This window comes from Musca domestica, unplaced genomic scaffold, assembly GCF_030504385.1.
Source record: "Musca domestica strain aabys unplaced genomic scaffold, Musca_domestica.polishedcontigs.V.1.1 18, whole genome shotgun sequence".
Lineage (NCBI taxonomy): Eukaryota > Metazoa > Arthropoda > Insecta > Diptera > Muscidae > Musca > Musca domestica.
The window spans coordinates 10,301,293-10,319,782 of record NW_026712238.1 but is presented as its reverse complement, the minus strand read 5'-3'; the positions used below and the strand labels follow the sequence as shown (position 1 = coordinate 10,319,782).

The 18,490-nt window shown below is 38.4% G+C and overlaps 1 protein-coding gene across 1 annotated transcript in view; it reads left to right on the top strand.

The window, feature by feature from the left end:
- The window catches only part of LOC101887913 (tRNA dimethylallyltransferase), a 311,172-nt gene that overhangs the window by 18,716 nt on the left and 273,966 nt on the right, over positions 1-18,490 (top strand). The gene's annotated exons all lie outside the window — the stretch shown is intronic.

Here is an 18,490-nt window from a genome sequence, read left to right as displayed (position 1 = left end):
AGTACCTTTTAGTAATTTTCGAACAATGATAGCACGCATTCCCAAAGACATGTCATCTATGTCTTCGTCCAATACCATATTACTTATGTATTTTTAAAACAATTTCCATATCTAAACTTCAGATACCAACAGTGACCTTAATATCAAATTTCAGGATTTCAGTTGTTCAATTTTCCCCTAAATCAAATTTTTGTACCATTTAGTGCAATTAAAATACGCGTATCCACAACCAACTCAATCTCTTAACAATTATGGGAAAGACAAGTCAATGCTTGCCTTATGGGAAAGGCCATCATCATATCAAAAAGCGGGATGAAAATATGATGCTGCTTGCGGTCGGGAAATAGGGCTAAACTGTCACTTTTGTCTTAAAAAACATTGACCTTGTTATATGAAATTAAGCCAATGGGACTCCAGACTTGAGCAATTAGGGGCACATTTCCAAGTCCACATTCACATCTTAACTACAACAATGACATAAAGGGTGGGATAAAAAAAAACTGCAAAAAGTCAAACGCCATATTATTGAATGAAAGCAAAAAATGTCTGAAGTAGCTTAAAATTTTAGAATAAGTTTAGGTTTTTTCGAATTGTTCACCTTTGGCACGAATTATGACCTTCAAACGGCCAATAAAACCGTCACACGCTGCCGGAATGTTGCTCTGCGGTATTTTGTCCCATTCCCGGCGAAGCGCTGGTTTGCGATGATCGACATTTTGGTATTTTTTAGTGCCAACCTTGCTTTCCAAAATACTCCAGACACAATAGTCCAATGAATTGGTATCCGGAGATTTCGGTGGCCATTGTACGCTGGAAATGAAGCGAGGAACCTCATTTTGTAACCATTCTTGGGTGGCGCCTGCTGAGTCCTGTTGGAATGTCCAAGGTCTGCGGCCAAAATGTTTGCGTGCCCAAGGCTTTAATACACCCTCCAGAATATTTTCGCGACAACATTCGAAAATTATTCTGATGTCACGGCCGATCAGTACGAGTGGAGAGCGACTATCGGCTGTTATGGCAGCCCACACCATCACCATGGCCGGTGCTTGAGTTCTGGTGGCCAACCGAAGGTGCACATTTTCAACTGACCTCTTTGGCAAGTAAACGATCATGTACAGTTTGTTTGATTACAAACTGCTGGACAAGGAATATTTTCTCGTCGAAGAAAACCAAATTCGGCAATACACCACTTTTGGCCGAGCGATGTAACTCTTTAGCTCTTTTGAGTCTATTTTCTTTCTATTGCGGTGTAAATTCTTGCACTCTTTGGAATTTCAATTGCGATATGTTCAGCTCACGAGCCATTTTTCGGCCACTGCGACGCAGGTTTCTATCAAGTCGCTTCTGTGCTTTACGTATAATTTCTGCTGATGTTGCTGTTTTCTTCTTCCATCCAGAGAGTTTTATTAGAGTTGGGTGGGTCTTCATTGAGAAGATTTCCTCATATATATGGGAAACCTTTGGATCCTATATGAAAATACATTCGAGACTTCTAGGAGAAGACCTACTCATCTTCTGCTAGAAGGCCTTCTTGTCTTCTATGAGCAGACCACCTTTTGGTCTTCTAAGAGGACCACTTTCTGGTCTTCCAAGAAAAGACCAACTTCTGGTCTTCTAAGAGAAGAACACCTTCTGGTTTTCCAAGAGAAGACCATCTTCTAGTCTTCCTTGAGAAGACCACCTTCTAGTCTTCCTTGAGAAGACCACCTTCTGGTCTTCCATGAGAAGACCACCTTCCATCCAATCCCTTGACGTCGGGCTACGCTACCAGTATCACGGTAACGAGCGATGGTACGAGACACAAAAGATTTATTCACATTTAAATGCTGGAGTGCTCTAACGATAGCCACTTGTGGTTTTCCAGCCAAATATAAAGAAATCACACTGTCACGCCTGAGTTCCATCACGAATAACTTTTTTTCTGGAAAATTCTCACCAAAATACTTTTGTACGCTTGTAAACAATATAATGAGCTGTCACTGGAATAATTTTAACAGCTGTTGGACGTGTGGCTTAAAAATTACAGCAGTCTGAAGTTGGTTGCAGTTTGTTCATCCCACTCTCTACATCTGTCGGAAAACCTTACTGATGCTATTTAACTTATTTTTATCTAGTGGCTCATATGACGGGAAAAGTTTCTTATCAAGGCAATAACTTTCATAATTTTCTAATTTTTGTTTCTGGTTTTATTTCCCATCAGATCTTAATATAAAATAATACAAAAAAAAGATTCGTCTAAATCATATTTATTTTTTTCCTTCGAAACATAATTCACTTTCTCGAAGTATTAGCAAAGTTATGGTTCATTAGATACCAGCAAACGCTTACAAACATTACGAACACATTTACAACAGTTAGATAGCTAGCTAGCTGCGAGCTACCAACCGAATCCACAGTCATGACCAATTTCATTTAAATATTTATGAGTTTGGATGACCAACTTTTATTTATGCATAATTTAGGTCCGTTCCAATACCATTACATATTAACTAAATGGCCAAACATTTCGACCACCCCTCCCCCCGCCACCAAGCACTGGAAGAGCAGTTCAAATAAATTCATTAGCTAGTCAATGTCAAAGAAGTAGGGAAAAAAATCTCTCTATGACTGACATGTGGCGCCATCCCAGCCGAGATGGTCCAAATCTATTTATATTTGGTTTATTTTCTTTCTAACTGCCGACATGGAGTGTGAAGTCTTCAAGTACTTGGGCACGGGCAGCGGAGGCAAGTTGCATTCACACTAAATATAAATACTGACTGGCGGAATAATTTCCAATTTCAATATTGACATACTCTTCATTTGCCATTGTTATTATTATCTGGTTCCTCGTATTCCGCTTCTTTGTGGATATATGAAAAATTTCCATTGCTAAAAGTTTTTGAAGGCGGAAAAGAAGACAGCGCATTCAAAGCCACACCAGGGTCTTCTTCTTCGACGACGTCGACGACGCTGAACACTCATTTGTAAATACGAAGGCAAAACATGTGTACAAACTGTCGCATCGACTTCCTTTAACGGAAACAATATGATTGACATTTTGTGAGTTTCCTTTCGCATGTATGTCCCCATCGCCGGGAACAGCCCAATTCCTCAGCCCACCCTGTCTGGGGTGGGCCAATCATATTAATTCTTTGAAAGTTGAAGCTTGTCAAAAATTGAAAAAAAAAAAAAATCGAAATTCATTCAAAAAAAGTGCTGATGATGGTGATGTGACATTACATTTTGGTTAGCCAGTCAGCCAGCCAGTCAGTCAGTCAAACGGACATTTCGCACAGCGTATTTGCTCCATATGACATTTTATTTATTTACTGTTCATAATTCTCATAAATTACCCCCAAAAAGAGAAACAGAAAAGAAATCATAAAATTTAGTTGAATATTGTTTTTATTATCAACAAAACATGAACGATATAAACATTTATGATTTGTCCAGTCACATGTGGTTGTCAGTCGGTTTTCCGCAATTTAGTGTAGACGTGTTTTGTTTTCCGAAATGAGGGAATAAATGGAAGACAGTTTCTTAATAGGTCTTTCATAGAAGGAAGATCTTCAGAGGTCGTCTATGAACAGAAGACCAAGAGGTATTCCATGGACAATGCCCCTTTACGAACCCCGAAAGTTTTATATAAAAAGTCCTGAGGTTCTTTGAAAAGACCTCCTCATATTTATTGGAAACCTTTGAGTCCTATATGAAAATACCTTCGAGACTTCTAGTAAAAGACCTTCTGGTCTTCTATGAGCAGACCACCTTCTGGTCTTCTACGAGAAGATGGTCTTTTCTTGGAAGAGAAGACCACCTTCTGGTCTTCTATGAGAAGACCACCTTCTGGTCTTCTATGAGCCGACCACCTTTTGTTCTTCCAAGAGAAGACCACCTTCTGGTCTTCTATGAGTAGACCGTCGAGTCTTCTATGAGTAGACAGTCGAGTCGTCTAAGACCACCTTCTGGTCTTCATGTGAAGACCACCTTCTTTCTATGAGAAGACCACCTTCTGGTCCTCTATGAGAAGACCACCTTCTGGTTTTCAATGAGAAAACCACCTTCTGGTCTTCTATGAGAAGACCACTTTCTGGTCTTCTATGAGCCGACCACCTTTTGTTCTTCCAAATGAATACCACCTTCTGGTCTTCTCTAAAAAAAGAGCAACTTCTGGCCTTCTATGAGAAGACCTTCACGTCTTCTATGAGAAGATCTTCGCGTCTTCTATGAGAAGACCTTCGCGTCTTCTATGAGAAGACCACCTTCTGGCCTTTCAGGAAAATACCACCTTCTGGTCTTCTATGAGCAGACCACAGTCTGGTCTTCTATGAGCCGATCACCTTTTGTTCTTCCAAAAGAATACCACCTTCTGGTCTTTCAAGTGAAGACTACCTTCTGGTCCTCTATGAGAAGACCACCTTCTGGTCTTCTATGAGAAGACCACCTTCTGGTCTTCTATGAGCCGACCACCTTCTGGTCTTCTATGAGAAGACCACCTTCTAGTCTTCTATGAGAAGACCACCTTCTGGTCTTCTATTAGAAGACCACCTTCTGGTCTTCTATGAGAAGACCACCTTCTGGTCTTCTATGAGAAGACCACCTTCTGGTCTTCTATGAGAAGACCACCTTCTGGTCGTCTATGAGAAGACCACCCTCTGGTCTTCTATGAGAAGACCACCCTCTGGTCTTCTATGAGAAGACCACCCTCTGGTCTTCTGTGAGAAGACCACCCTCTGGTCTTCTATGAGAAGACCACCTTCTGCTCTTCTATGAGCCGACCACATTCTGGTCTTCTATGAGAATACCACTTGCTGGTCTACCAGGAGCAGAACACCTTCTGGTCTTCTATGAGCAGACCATATTCTGGTCTTCTATGAGCAGACCACCTTCTGATTTTCTATAAGAAGACCTTCTATGAGTAGACAGTCTAGTCGTCTATGAATAGACAGTCGAATCGTCTATGAGTAGACTGTCGAGTAGTTAATGAGAAGACCTACGGGTCTTCTTCTTTTAGTCTTTTACGAGAAGACTTTCGGTTCTTCTATGAGAAGACCTTCCCGTCATCTGTAAGAAAACCTGCTGCTCGTCTCCGAAAAGACCATCTACTCATCTCCGAGAAGATCTTCTGCTCTTCTCCGACCTTCTTCTTCAACCTAGCTATGAGAAGACCTTCTTGACTTCTATGGACAGACCTCTACAGATGAGATTCTTTATAGATACAGGACCCTTTAAAGATTTCCTATAGATAGAACACACTGTAAAGGTTCTTTATAGGTTATCTATACCAGAGGTCCTGTTTAGACAGAGAACCCTCTCGAAAACCTCTAAAGACTCTTGACCTTTCAAATTTCATCTAAAAACAGAAAAACCTTTCGCGGCCCTCTAAAGTGGAAACTGAAACTTCTCTAAAGACAGATGTGCCTAAAAAAGATATATTATACACAGTGGACTTTTTATAGGGCCTTAATATACAGAGGACTTTATAAAGCTGCATTATAGAAAGGGGAAATTAAAGGTCCTCAATGAACAGAGTCTTCTATAGACAAAGGACCTTTTTGAGGTAATCTTTAGACAGAAGAGTTCCTTATTAGATAGATCTAAATCCCTAAGGGCCACGTATTGATTAGGGTTCTGCTCAACAGGCGATCTCCTTTAGTTCCTCAATAAAGAGATGACCTTACGTCCGTTACAAACAGAGAATTTTAAGATATTCCGTAAAAACATAGGGCCTTCTCTAATCCGCTATAGACATGGGACATAAAAGGCGCTTTATAGAAAATTGACCTTTCAAACGTACTTCATAGACAGAGAAACTTCGAAAGGTCTTCCTTTAGACAGGCGGACTTTTAACAATATTCCAGAAGCCAGTTTTAAGCGAATGATCTGTTAAATATTCTCTGTGCACAAACGACCTTAAAATTTTGTTATTTAACCAAATTCTCTGCAATGGAGCTCTATGGACTGATCCTTTACGGATAAAGGAACATCGAAAGGAAATATGTTACCCAAAGGATTTCCTAAAGATCGTCTGTGAGCAAAGGTTCTCTTTTGGCCTTACAATTTTTAAGGTGCTCTATCGTCATAGATCAACTTTCAAGTTTTATATAGGTATAAATAAACTATCTAAAAGGCATATATGGACAAGGGTCCCTTGAAATGTCTTCCAAAATTCTTCTTTAGGCTGCTTTTTTTTCTTATAAATCGAAATCCTTATAAAGGTCTAATCGACCGAATATCTTCCAAAAATTTCCTGTATACCGAAGTCATTTCTAAAGACTTTTCAAAATGAAATCTACATTTTCCGCACAAAACACGACCATTATCATCCCTGCCACACTCTTCTTCATAATCTTAACGTTATCTTCTCAGACGACTTTGTGTGACGCTTCGAACGACGGATTTTCGTTTGTCTTCAAGACTTTTTCCCCACACAATTGCACGCCTCAAATCCGCAACAAAGTCCAGGGTTTCTTTGTGGCTGCCGAGTGTTTTCTGTTGTTGTTGTTGTCCCTCACTTCTCGGTTGAATTTTATGTCGCGCATGAACATCGAACAACCAACTAACATGATTGACATATGCAAATAACAAATAATAACAACAAAAGTCAAATAATAAACATACTAAATACACACAAACACACTGGCATTGGCGACGATAACGATGATGGGGATGAGGAGGATATGGATGGGACATCATGTGTGTGCCAGCCAACCAGCCAGTCAGTCAGTGGTTGGTGATGGTGCCCCACCAACATACTGCACTTCACGTACAATCATTTTTCATTCATAAAATATTTTGTATTCTCAGCGTCAATGTGCCCTACGACGAAGAAGGAGACGCAGAGTAGCAGCAATGGTGGCAGGCAATCACGAAATAAAAATAAAACGACTGAAATTCCAAAAAAATGAACCCACAATAATTATATCCCGCCATCACGTCTGTGTGTCACAATGCAGCAGAATATGTCACAGTAGTTGTCATCGGGGGATTTGAAAAAATTACTTATTTCGATTGCAATGGGGACTAGCTGAAGCACCAGGGAGTCCTATGGGAAGCTAATGCCCTTCGGTATATGAGGGAGGTTATATGGACCTGATGATGCATGGGGAAGTCGAGCTGCAGCATTAGCGACTTTCCATCGTTCTATAGTAGAATCTTAGAATCAGAATCTCGACATCATCATCAACGAGTCTCCACCGCTATTTAGTAGACCCTTTAGAGTGAATTCGACTTAAAGAATAAATCCGGTCTGTAGAAGACTTTTGGATGTTATTCAGTCTAAACATGAGCTTTAAAACGATCATTGCCTACGAAAGACCTTAATGAAGTTCTTTGTCCATAAAGGACCTTTAAATGGTTACCTGAACGGCGAAGACCTTCTGGTCTTCTATAGGTGAAGTCTTTCTGGTATTCTATAGGTGAATACCCTCAGGTCCTTACAGGTGAAGACCTTATGGTCCTATTAGATGGAGACCTTCTGGTCTTCTATAGGTGAAGATCTTCTGGTCTTCTATAGGTGAAGATCTTCTGGTATTCTGTAGGTGAAGATCTTCTGGTCTTCTATAGGAGCAGACATTCTGTAGCAGAAAACCTTCTTCTAATCTTCTATGAAAAGATCATCTTCTGGTCTTCTGTAAGAAGGCCTTCTTCTGGTCTTCTGTGAGAAGACCTTCTTCTGGTCTTTTGTGAGAAGACCTTCTTCTGGTCTTCTGTGAGAAATCCTTCTTCTGGTCTTCTGTGAGAAGACCTTCTTCTGGACTTCTACGAGAAGACCTTGTTCTGGCCATCTATAAGAAGACCTCCTTCTGGCCTTCTATGAGAAGACCTTCTTCTGGCCTTCTATGAGAAGACCTTATTCTGGCCTTCTATGAGAAGACCTTGTTCTGGCGTTCTATGATAAGACCTTGTTCTGGCCTTTTATGAGAAGACCTTCATCTGGTCTTCTATGAGAAGACCTTCATCTGGTATTCTATGAGAAGACCTTCATCTGGTCTTCTATGAGAAGACCTTCATCTGGCCTTCTATGAGAAGACCTTGTTCTGGCGTTCTATGATAAGACCTTGTTCTGGCCTTTTATGAGAAGACCTTCATCTGGTCTTCTATGAGAAGACCTTCATCTGGTATTCTATGAGAAGACCTTCATCTGGTCTTCTATGAGAAGACCTTCATCTGGTCTTCTATGAGAAGATTTTCTTCTGGTCTTCTATGAGAAGACCTTCTTCTGGTCTTCTACGAGAAGACCTTCTTCTGGTCTTCTACGAGAAGACCTTCTTCTGGTCTTCTACGAGAAGACCTTCTTCTGGTCATCTAGGAGAAGACCTTCTGGCCTTGTATGAGAAGACCTCCTGACCTTCTATGAGAAAACCTTCTGCTCTTCTATGAGAAGACCTTCTTGACATCTATGAGAAGACCTTCTAGCCTTCTTTGAGAAGATCTGCTGGCCTTCGATGAGAAGAACTTCTGGCCTTCGATGAGAAGGCCTTTTGGCCTTCTATGAGAAGCCCTTCTGGCCTTCTATGAGAAGACCTTCTGGTCTTTAGGAGAAGACCTTCTCCTGGCCTTCTATGATAAGACCTTCTGGCCTTTTATGAGCAGACCTTCTAGCCATCTATGAGTAGACCTTCTGGCTTTCTATGAGAAGACCTTCTGGCCTTCTATGAGAACCCTGGTGACCTTCTATGAGAATCCCTTGTGGCCTTCTATGAGAAGCCCTTCTGGCCTTCTCTGGGATGACCCTTTGGTCTTATCAGAATTCCTTCTGAATGATAAATCTTTTAATACATGCGATTTTTTTACGTCAGAAACGCATATCTTGTGTTGGTAAAGTATTTCCTTACCCACTGTGTTCATCCTACAACTACTACAATAAAGTTTTAATTTCATTCAATATTATTTGCTCACGAAGTGTACACTCGTAGATGAACTTCACATAATTTGTGCTTGCACCACAAAACAATCCTAGCCGGCACAACACGAACATCATCGGCAACATAATTTCCATTCAGTGTCATTTAGATCCACTAAAATTCCAAAGGAATACGACCAAGAGAAACCGAAAACTAATCTGTATGCAAAAGTTGTTCCCGCAGCCATTCCCGGGGTTGACAATGTGCCCGTTTAGTGGTGACATTCTCGGTTGACCAAGAGATTGAAGTCAACTATAAAGCCATCCATCTATCCATTCAGCCATCCATACCATTATGTGTAGATCACAACTACTGCTAAACTAAAATTATTGTCATCATCATGGCGATGGGTGAGATTGGCGGACGGGCAGTAGCTGGGAGGCATTTTCGTTTAATGTGGGAGCGTAAAAATTATTATTGCTCCTAGTCGTAGCAAGGCGGAATGTATGACCGACCAAAACAATGTATGCTAAATGTTTAATAATTCCGCTAAACCATAATCTACACACATACATATGGACATACATGCAGACATTGTTGGCCTATTACTACGTAGTAAGAGAGTGGTAGAAATGCATTACTTTGTCTAGCCTAAGAAACAGAGGAGACGAGCAAATAACACAAAAAGGGTCAAAGTTATTATGAAATTCCTGTTAAACAATTTTTTTAACGGTCTTTGGACACTTTTGTTGGTTTTTTACTGCACACATAGTTCGGCCACCGAAGATGATAAAAATCGGTAAGTGAAAGAATTTTCCTAGAAGTTACGAGCGTTTAAGACAAAGAGACTAAGTTATTTGATTTGCAAGAAAACAATGAAATAGACATTGATCTGAGTGCAGTTAATGTTAAAGGCATTGCGAAAGCAAATGGCTTTGGCGAAACTTGATAGTTGTATCCATTCACTGCCGATCATATGATAGCTGGCTATGTATGTCCTTTGGTTTGCTTACCAGTCTTTATATTTTAATTTTAATCAGTTATGACCCTTGAGATCGCATCTATAGGCCAATCGACGCACACTGTCCATTTTCATAACTGCGTTTCGCGCGAGATGTGAGACGAAAAAACTGCAACCAATTTCAGACTGCTGTCATTTCTAAGCCACTCGTCCGCCAGCTGTTAAAATTATTCCAGTGACAGCTCATTATATTATTTACAAGCGTACAAAAGCATTTTGGTAAGAATTAACCAGAAAAAAAGTTATTCGTGATGGAATTCAAGCGTGATAGTGTGATTTCTTTATATTTGGCTGGAAAACCACAAGTGGCTATCGTTAGAAGACTCCAGCATTTAAATGTGAATAAATATTTGTGCTTCGTACCATCGCTCGTTACAGTATTACTGGTAGCGTAGCCCGATGTCAAGGAAGTGGGTGGAAGAAAACAGCAACACCAGCAAAAATGATTCGAAAAGTAAAGAAGCGACTTGATCGGAACCCACGTCGCAGTGGCCGGAAAATGGCTCGTGAGCTGAGCATATCGCAATACTTCATTCGGAAAGTATTTGAAAAATGAGATCGGTGTAAAGCCATTGAAATTCCAAAAAGTGCAAGAACTTACACCGCAACAAAAAGAAAATAGACTCAAAAGAGTTAAAGAGTTGCTTCGCTTGGCCGAAAGTTGTGAACTGCCGAATTTGGGTTTCTACGATGAGAAACAATTCGTTGTCCAGCTGTTTGTAATCAAACAAAAGGATCGTGTTTACTTGCCAAAGAGGTCAGCTGAAAATGTGCACCTTCGGTTGGCCACCAGAACTCAAACGACGGCCATGACGATGTTGTGGGCTGCCATAAAAGCAGTATTCGCACTCCGCCCGTACTTATCGACCGTGGCTTCAGAATAAATGCCGAATATTACTGTGAAAATATTCTGGAAAGTGTATTAAAGCCTTGGGCACGCAAACATTTTGGCCGCAGACCCTGGGCATTTCAACAGGACTCAGAACCATCGCAATCAGCACGCGCCACCCGTGAATGGTTACAAAATGAGGTTCCTCGCTTCATTTCCATCGCACAATGGCTACCAAAATCTCCGGATACCAATCCGTTGGACTATTGTGTCTGGAGTATTGTGGGAAGCAAGGTTGGCACTAAAATACCGAAATACCAAAGTGTCGATCACCTCAGGCAAGCGCTTCGCCGAGAATGGACCAAAATACCGCAGAGTAAGATTCTGGCAGCGTGTGACGGTTTCATTGTCCGTTTAAAGGCCATAATTCGTTCCAAAGGTGACCAATTCGAACAAATCTAAACTTATTCCAAAATTTATTTCCGACATGTTTTGCTTTCAGTCAATAAAATTAAAAAAAAAGTTAAAAAGCTCGGCCGGGCCGAACTTTGAAGACCCTCCACCGTTTGGTACAAATTTGGCTATTTTCAAGGAATAAAATCCGTTACAAATTCTTTTAAAATCTTAAAAATACCGAAAGTAGCCGTATATTAGGGTCCGACACGACGACGTGGACCTGCATAGGCAACTTTTGTCATAAGCTATTACAATATTCAAATGCGAAATTTGAAAAAAAAAAAAATGTTTATAATGGAGCTAAAATCATCAAAATAACGAATTTAGGGTACGATGGGGTTATAAAACATGGACATGCAATTTTCTGCCATTAGCTGTAGTATCGATTTCCAACTTCAAATACAAAATTTGAAATAGTTCCGGTAAATAATGTCGCTAAAATCATCAAAATACCGACTATCGGGGGGACCGTTATAGGGGGTGCTATACGAAGTTTTCTGTCATGGGCTGTAGTATTCATTACGAACTTTAGATACTAAATTTGAAAGAATTCCGTTGAATAATGTCGCTAAAATCATCAAAATACCGAATATCGGGAGGTTCCGTTATATGGGGGCTATACGAAGACATTGACCTACACAGACAATTTTCTGTCATAGGCTGAAGTATCCATTACGAGCTTCAAATACTAAATTTGAAACAATTCCGGTAAATAATGTCGCTTAAATCATCAAAATACCGAATATCGGGAGGTACCGTTATATGGGGGCTATACGAAGACGTGGACCTACATGGTCCATTTTCAAAACCAAAAGTCCTGCAGACATAAGACACATTTTAGTAAGTTTTTATGAACTTACTTCAATTCGTTCGGAAGCTAGAGTGATTTCCACAGACGGACATACGGATAGACGGTAGATATATTTCGAGGTTTTACAAACGGAATGACAAACTTAATATACCCTCCATACTATGATGGAGGGTATAAAAATATAAAAATTATGGCGTTTGAGTTTGTTGGAGTTTTTTTTTTTTGATCTCACCCGAATAGTGAGAGATCCTTCTTCGAAGAATAAGATCTCCTGTGGAATCAATCTCAATAGTTTTTCTTGAAAAATAAGACTCTCTGCGGATCATCTATGAAAATAAAATACCTACATTAGGTCATCTATGAGAAAGCCTTTGTGTAGATTTTCAATATCTTCAAAAGAAGATATCTTGTAAGTTCTCCATGGAAACCTATAGGCCTAGTTGAAAATAAGTACTTTATAAGTATTCTGTGGACAGAAAACCTCTTTTTTAATAGAAAGAATATCTTCTACAAATCTTCTACGAAAAATACCTTCTGTATGTCTGCTATGAAAAGAAAAGCTCCTCTATGTCTTTGGCACACATTAAGGACAGTTTTTAGTTTTGTATTAACATGTCTTTATGTAAGGGATATCTCCTGTAGTCAATCTATAAAAAAATTATATGTTAACAATTTTCTTTAAAAAGAATTCCGAATTTTTGTAAAATATTATGTGAGTCCATTGGATTTTACTACTGCATAACCCCACAGATATTACACATTCCCACACAATTAGCATTTTTTCGCATTCATCTCCTTTTTTTCATCTTTTTTTTTTCCATTTGCTTTGTATTTCCGGTTTGTTGATCTGCCTGTTTGAACGTACTTAAAAATGGGTTGGCATCTTCTTTGTGTTTAACACTTCATTTAATTTTCACACATTTTTAGAAGTAGTTTTTTTCTCTTCGCTGAAGAGAAAAAAAAAAACGGTTTCAGTTGAATCCATATTTCAACTGTATTTACTCGTTTAATATTTGTTTTTAATGAAATCAATTCATCTGAGTCGTTTCTTTTTTGACTCCCTCTCTGAAGAAAAAACTCAAAATAAATATGAACGATTTTTTTTTTCATCTGGTAGTTAAATATTAACACAAAAAGTTATCTTTGTTGTATTTAATTTTATTTTGTGTTTGAGGTATGGCTTTAATGTTTGTTAAGCAATGAATACATACTGCGAGTATGAATATGTTGCTTAACACATTTAATAACCGAAATTTTTAAATGCATCGAAGACATAACTGTTTTCATTACGAAATTGTTGTACTTGAAACGTGCTGATATTTTAATAGAGAATTTTAATGCCTCGACAACAGGACATGTTTTCACAACATTTTCAAAAACATTCTCATTTAAAAATTTATATTGCCACAGAAATGTTAAGAAGTAAAAAAGCTGAAAGCTCGACCGGGCCGAACTTTAAATACCCTCCGCCATTTTGAAAGAATTTGGAAATTTTCAAAAAAATAAAATCCGTTAAAAATTCTGTTGCAATCTTAAAATAAACGAATGTAGCCGTTATATTAGGGTCTATACAACGACGTGGACCTGCATAGGCAACTTTTATCATAAGCCATTACAATATTCAAATGCGAAACCTGAAAAAAATCAGTTTATAATGTAGCTACAATCATCAAAATACTGAATATCGGAGGGTGCCGTTATATGGGGGCTATACGAAGACGTGGACCTGCACAGACAATTTTCTGTCATAGGCTCTAATATCCATTACGAACTTCAAATACCAAGTTTAAAACAATTCCGATGAATAATGTCTCTAAAATCATCAAAATACCGAATATCGAGGGGTGCCGTTATATAGGGGCTATACGGAGACGTGAACCTGCACGGTTAATTTTCTGTCATAGGCTATAGTATCCACTACGAACTTCAAATATCAAATTTTAAACATTTCCGGTGAATAATGTAGATTAAATCACCAAAATACCGAAAATTGGGAGGTGCCATTATATGGTAGCTATACAAAAACGTGGACTTACATGACCCATTTTCAATACCAAAAGTCCTACAGACATAATACACATTTGAGTAAAATTTTATCAACCTACTCCATTTCGTTCGGAAGTTAAAGTGATTTCCGCAGACGGACGGACATCGCTACGTCGACAGAGCATTTTATGCTGATGAAGAATATATATACTTTTTGGGGTCGAACATGTATATTTCGAGGTGTTACAAACGGAAGGACAAGCTTCGTATACCCTCCACACTATGGTGGAGTGTATAAAAAGAAGTGGTTAGCTCTCTCAACCCAGTGATAGAGAGTGAGACGCTCTTGAGTTGAAAACCACATTAGTCTGATCATCTGCCATCCATTTCCGAAACCAGGGATGCGTCGGATAAATAACTGTTAACTATCTCAAGTTATTGTCTCGATAAGTTTTCTTATTAATCTCTTTTGACAAAAAAGGATCAGACGGTTTTGCCGACAAATGTATACCCTCCGGCAATGTTCGATTAATTCAATATATTTCAACTTCTGTTATGATTATTCGAACGATTGACCCTCTATAGAGAAGGTTCCTAAGGAATTTGCCAGTATTGACCATTTAATATTGGACCTAAAGAAATATGATATAAATATTCCGACGTGCCAGGTTTTGACTATATCGAGTACTTCCTTCATTTTAAATGAGATATGTGATAATATAGTACGAAATGCGCAATCTATGATAGATGGAAGTATTGAAAATTGTGACCCTTTGTGGGTGAGGTACCAGAAGGGGCTCGCAGATATATATCATCTTCACAACAGATCTTGTGTAAGCAAAGACGTTTGTATGTGTAAAATTTGAAGAGAGTTGGGTGTTTTTTCGCTTTCTTTAAGCATTTTGTTTTTCAAAATATTAAACCCGATGCGAGGGAAGTACCAGAAGAAATAGCCCGATCTCTACCACCTTTAAAACATATCTTGTGTTGATGAAAATATTGAGACGTACAAAGTCTGAACGTAATTGGATGTTAGTTTCGCATTGTATGAGCTTCATGAATACTCAAAATGTTAACCCTTTGTGGCGGAGGTACCAGAAGGAGTGGACCGATATATCCCATCTTCACAGCAGATCTTGTGTTAGTAGAAATAATGGGATGTGTAAAATATAAAGAGAACCGGATGCTTACTTCGGATTTTATAACCGTTTTGGTTATTTAAAACTTTGACCCTTTGTGGGGAAGGTACCAGAAGGAATGTTCCGATGTTTACCGCCTTTATAACAGATCATGGGTTGATAGAGATATTCAGGATTGCCAAGATCGGAATCGGATGTTTATTTCGCGTTTTATGAGCTTCATGTATATTCAAAATTTCGACCTTTTGTGGGGAAGTGGCCAGGAGGAGTGGTCCGATATATTCCATCTTGGGAATAATAAATAAAATTGGGTTAATAAAATTATTGGGAGGTGCGTAATTTGAATAATCGGTGCCTTACATCACATTTTAGAAGAGTTTTCATTATTCAAAATTCTGACCCCTTATGGGGGAGGTACTTGATGGAGTGGACCGATATTGTCCTTTTTCGCACCTGACCTAGCACTCACGGAAATATTAGGATTTGCAAAGTTGGAACAAAATCGGATTATCGTTTCTGTGCAGAAAATATATTTTTTGAAGGACTGGTCCGATATTACCTATCTTCGCACTCGATCTAAGTTTGATAATAATATTACGATGTACTAAGTTTGGATACTCCCTTCTAGAGTTGTCGTGCACACCAGCCAGCCAAATAAATTGACGGACGGACAAACATCGCTAGAACGACTTCAAATGTCCTGAAACGGATTTGGTTCAAAGAGACTTGGGTTTTAAAACCGTTATTTTCATGAAGCACTTTTTGGCCGCATCAAATGATATTTACCCTTTCTCGCCATGCGGCTGAGGACGTAAAAATCATACAAACAATTTTCAAAAATTCAAATGACAAATATATTTCCTTTAAAAAAAAAATACTGATAATATGAATTGTGCCGTAATTTTCTTCGAAATGATGCTATGCAAAAGTTATTGTTATTTTCTGCGGCTTCAAATAATTGTAAAGTTTTGATGTTTATGATGGCTATCAGATTTGTTGACGGGTACGGTTGATGGTTGGTTCTCTCTCTCCCACGCTGAATCGTCGTCGGCAAAACAACAAAATAATAGCAAATTTGCATAATAATTTCACAGAGATTTCGAATTCAGGAAATATATTTGTTTTTTGTTGGAGAATAAACACAGTTGTCCTAATGACAAAACTAAATTTATTCAGAAAATATATGAAAGCAATAAGGCGCGAGAAGCGTTATTTTTTACGCATATAAGAGGGTTTTGTATGTGGCTGCGTATGCGTCACTTGTGATGTCAGTAAACATTTTTGGGATAATTTTTATCAGATTATTTTTTTAATAAAAATGCAATTTTGTTAATTTTGACGGGTTCACATCTGCGATAGCCTTAATTTGATCAGATGTGTGTCATTATTTATGCAGATTATGCATCTAAAATGCATTTTCAAACGCGTTTCCCATTCAATTATAAAACGCATATCCAAAACCATATTCTAATTTCAATCCCAGATATTAACAGAGACCTCAATATATAAATTAGTACCACTAAGTACTTTACAAACAATTATAGTCCGCATTTCCAAATCCACCTCCATACCTTAACCACAGACACCAACATTCACATCTATATCTAATTTCAGGATTTCTGTATTATTCCTTTACTCAATACCAAAATTTAGTAACATTTAGTACTATTCAAACAATTATAGTACACATTTCCAAAACCACATTCATACCACAATTCCAGATACCAACAGAGACCTCAATATCAAAATTGAGGATTTTAGAACCTATAACTTCATCCAATATTAAATATAGTACCATCCAGTATTTTCCTTATAAATATATGACTAATTTCCAAACCATGACCAAATCTCAGAGATATGATCCGTAATCTAAGTATCAAAACTCAGAATTTTATTTCTATCTCTTTTCGTCCACTACAATACAAAGTACCAATACAAAATTTCATCTTCATCCGTTCACCCCTAACCACACTGTTCCAAATTGAATACCATTTAGGACAGTTCGCACACTTAGTACACATTTCCGAAATCACCTCCACATTTCAAACTAATTTCTAATCCTGATTTTTATATCGAATTTTAAGGTTTAACTCTATCCGCTTACATAATGCTAAATGATACCATTTTAGAACTAAATGTTCGAATTTCCAAAAAAAAATTTAGTACCTCTATCCTACACTCTAAATCCACACAAGGAGTTCCTAGTGAGTACCTTATCCCCTAGAAGAGAATTGTCTATATAGGTTCATGATATCGTATATCCTCCATATAACGGTACCCACCGATATTCGGTATTTTGATAATTTTAGCCACATTTTTCAATGGAGTTATTGTACCCAAGGAGTTCTTTGTGAGTACTTTACCCCTTGACAGGAAATTGTCCATATAGGTCCACGATATCGTATAGCCCCCCGATATTCGGTATTTTGATGATTTTAGCCACAGTTTTCAATGAAATTGTCTGAAAATCCACACAAGGAGTTCCTTGTGAGTACTTTACCCCCTGGAAGAGAAATATCTACATGGGTCCACATAACGGCCTCCACATAACGGTACCCCCGATATACGGCATTTTTATGATTTGAGCCCAGTTTTTTTAATGGAATTGTCTTAAAATACACACAAGGGGTTCCTTCTGAGTACTTTACCCCTTAGAAGAGAATTGTCTATATAGGTCCACGTCTTAGTATAGCGCCCATATAACGGTGCCCCCAGATATTCGGTATTTTCATGATTCTTGCGACATTATTAACCGGAATTATTTCAAATTTCGTATATAAGGTTCGGAATCGTTACTACACCCTATGACACAAATTACTTATTCAGGACCACGTCTTCGTATAGCCCCCCATATAGCGGTTTTCATTCGAGCGATATTTTACGACAGATTGTTTTGGAAATTTTTCAAGTTTCTTCCAAATGGTGGAGGGTATAAAAAGTTCGGTCAGTACCTCCCGATATTCGGTATTTTGAAGATTTTGGCGACATTATTCACCGGAATTGTTTCAAATTTGGTATTTAAAGTTCGCAATGGATACTACAGCCTAAGATAGAAAATTGTCTGTACAGGTCCACTTCTTCGTATAGCCCCTATGTAACGGTACCTCCCCATTTTCGGTATTTAGATGATTTTAGCGAATTTATTCACCGGAATTGTTTCAAATTTGGTATTTAAAGTTCGTAATGGATACTACAGACTGCGACCGAAAATTGTCTGTACAGGTCCACGTCTTCGTATAGCCCCATATAACGGTTCCTCCCAATATTCGGTATTTTAATTTGATCGACATTATAACCAATTTTTTTAAGTTGCGCATTTGAATATTGTAATGGCTTATGACAAATATTACCTACGCAAGTTCATGTCGTCGTATAGACCCTAATATAATAGCTACATTCGGTATATTTAAGATTTTAACA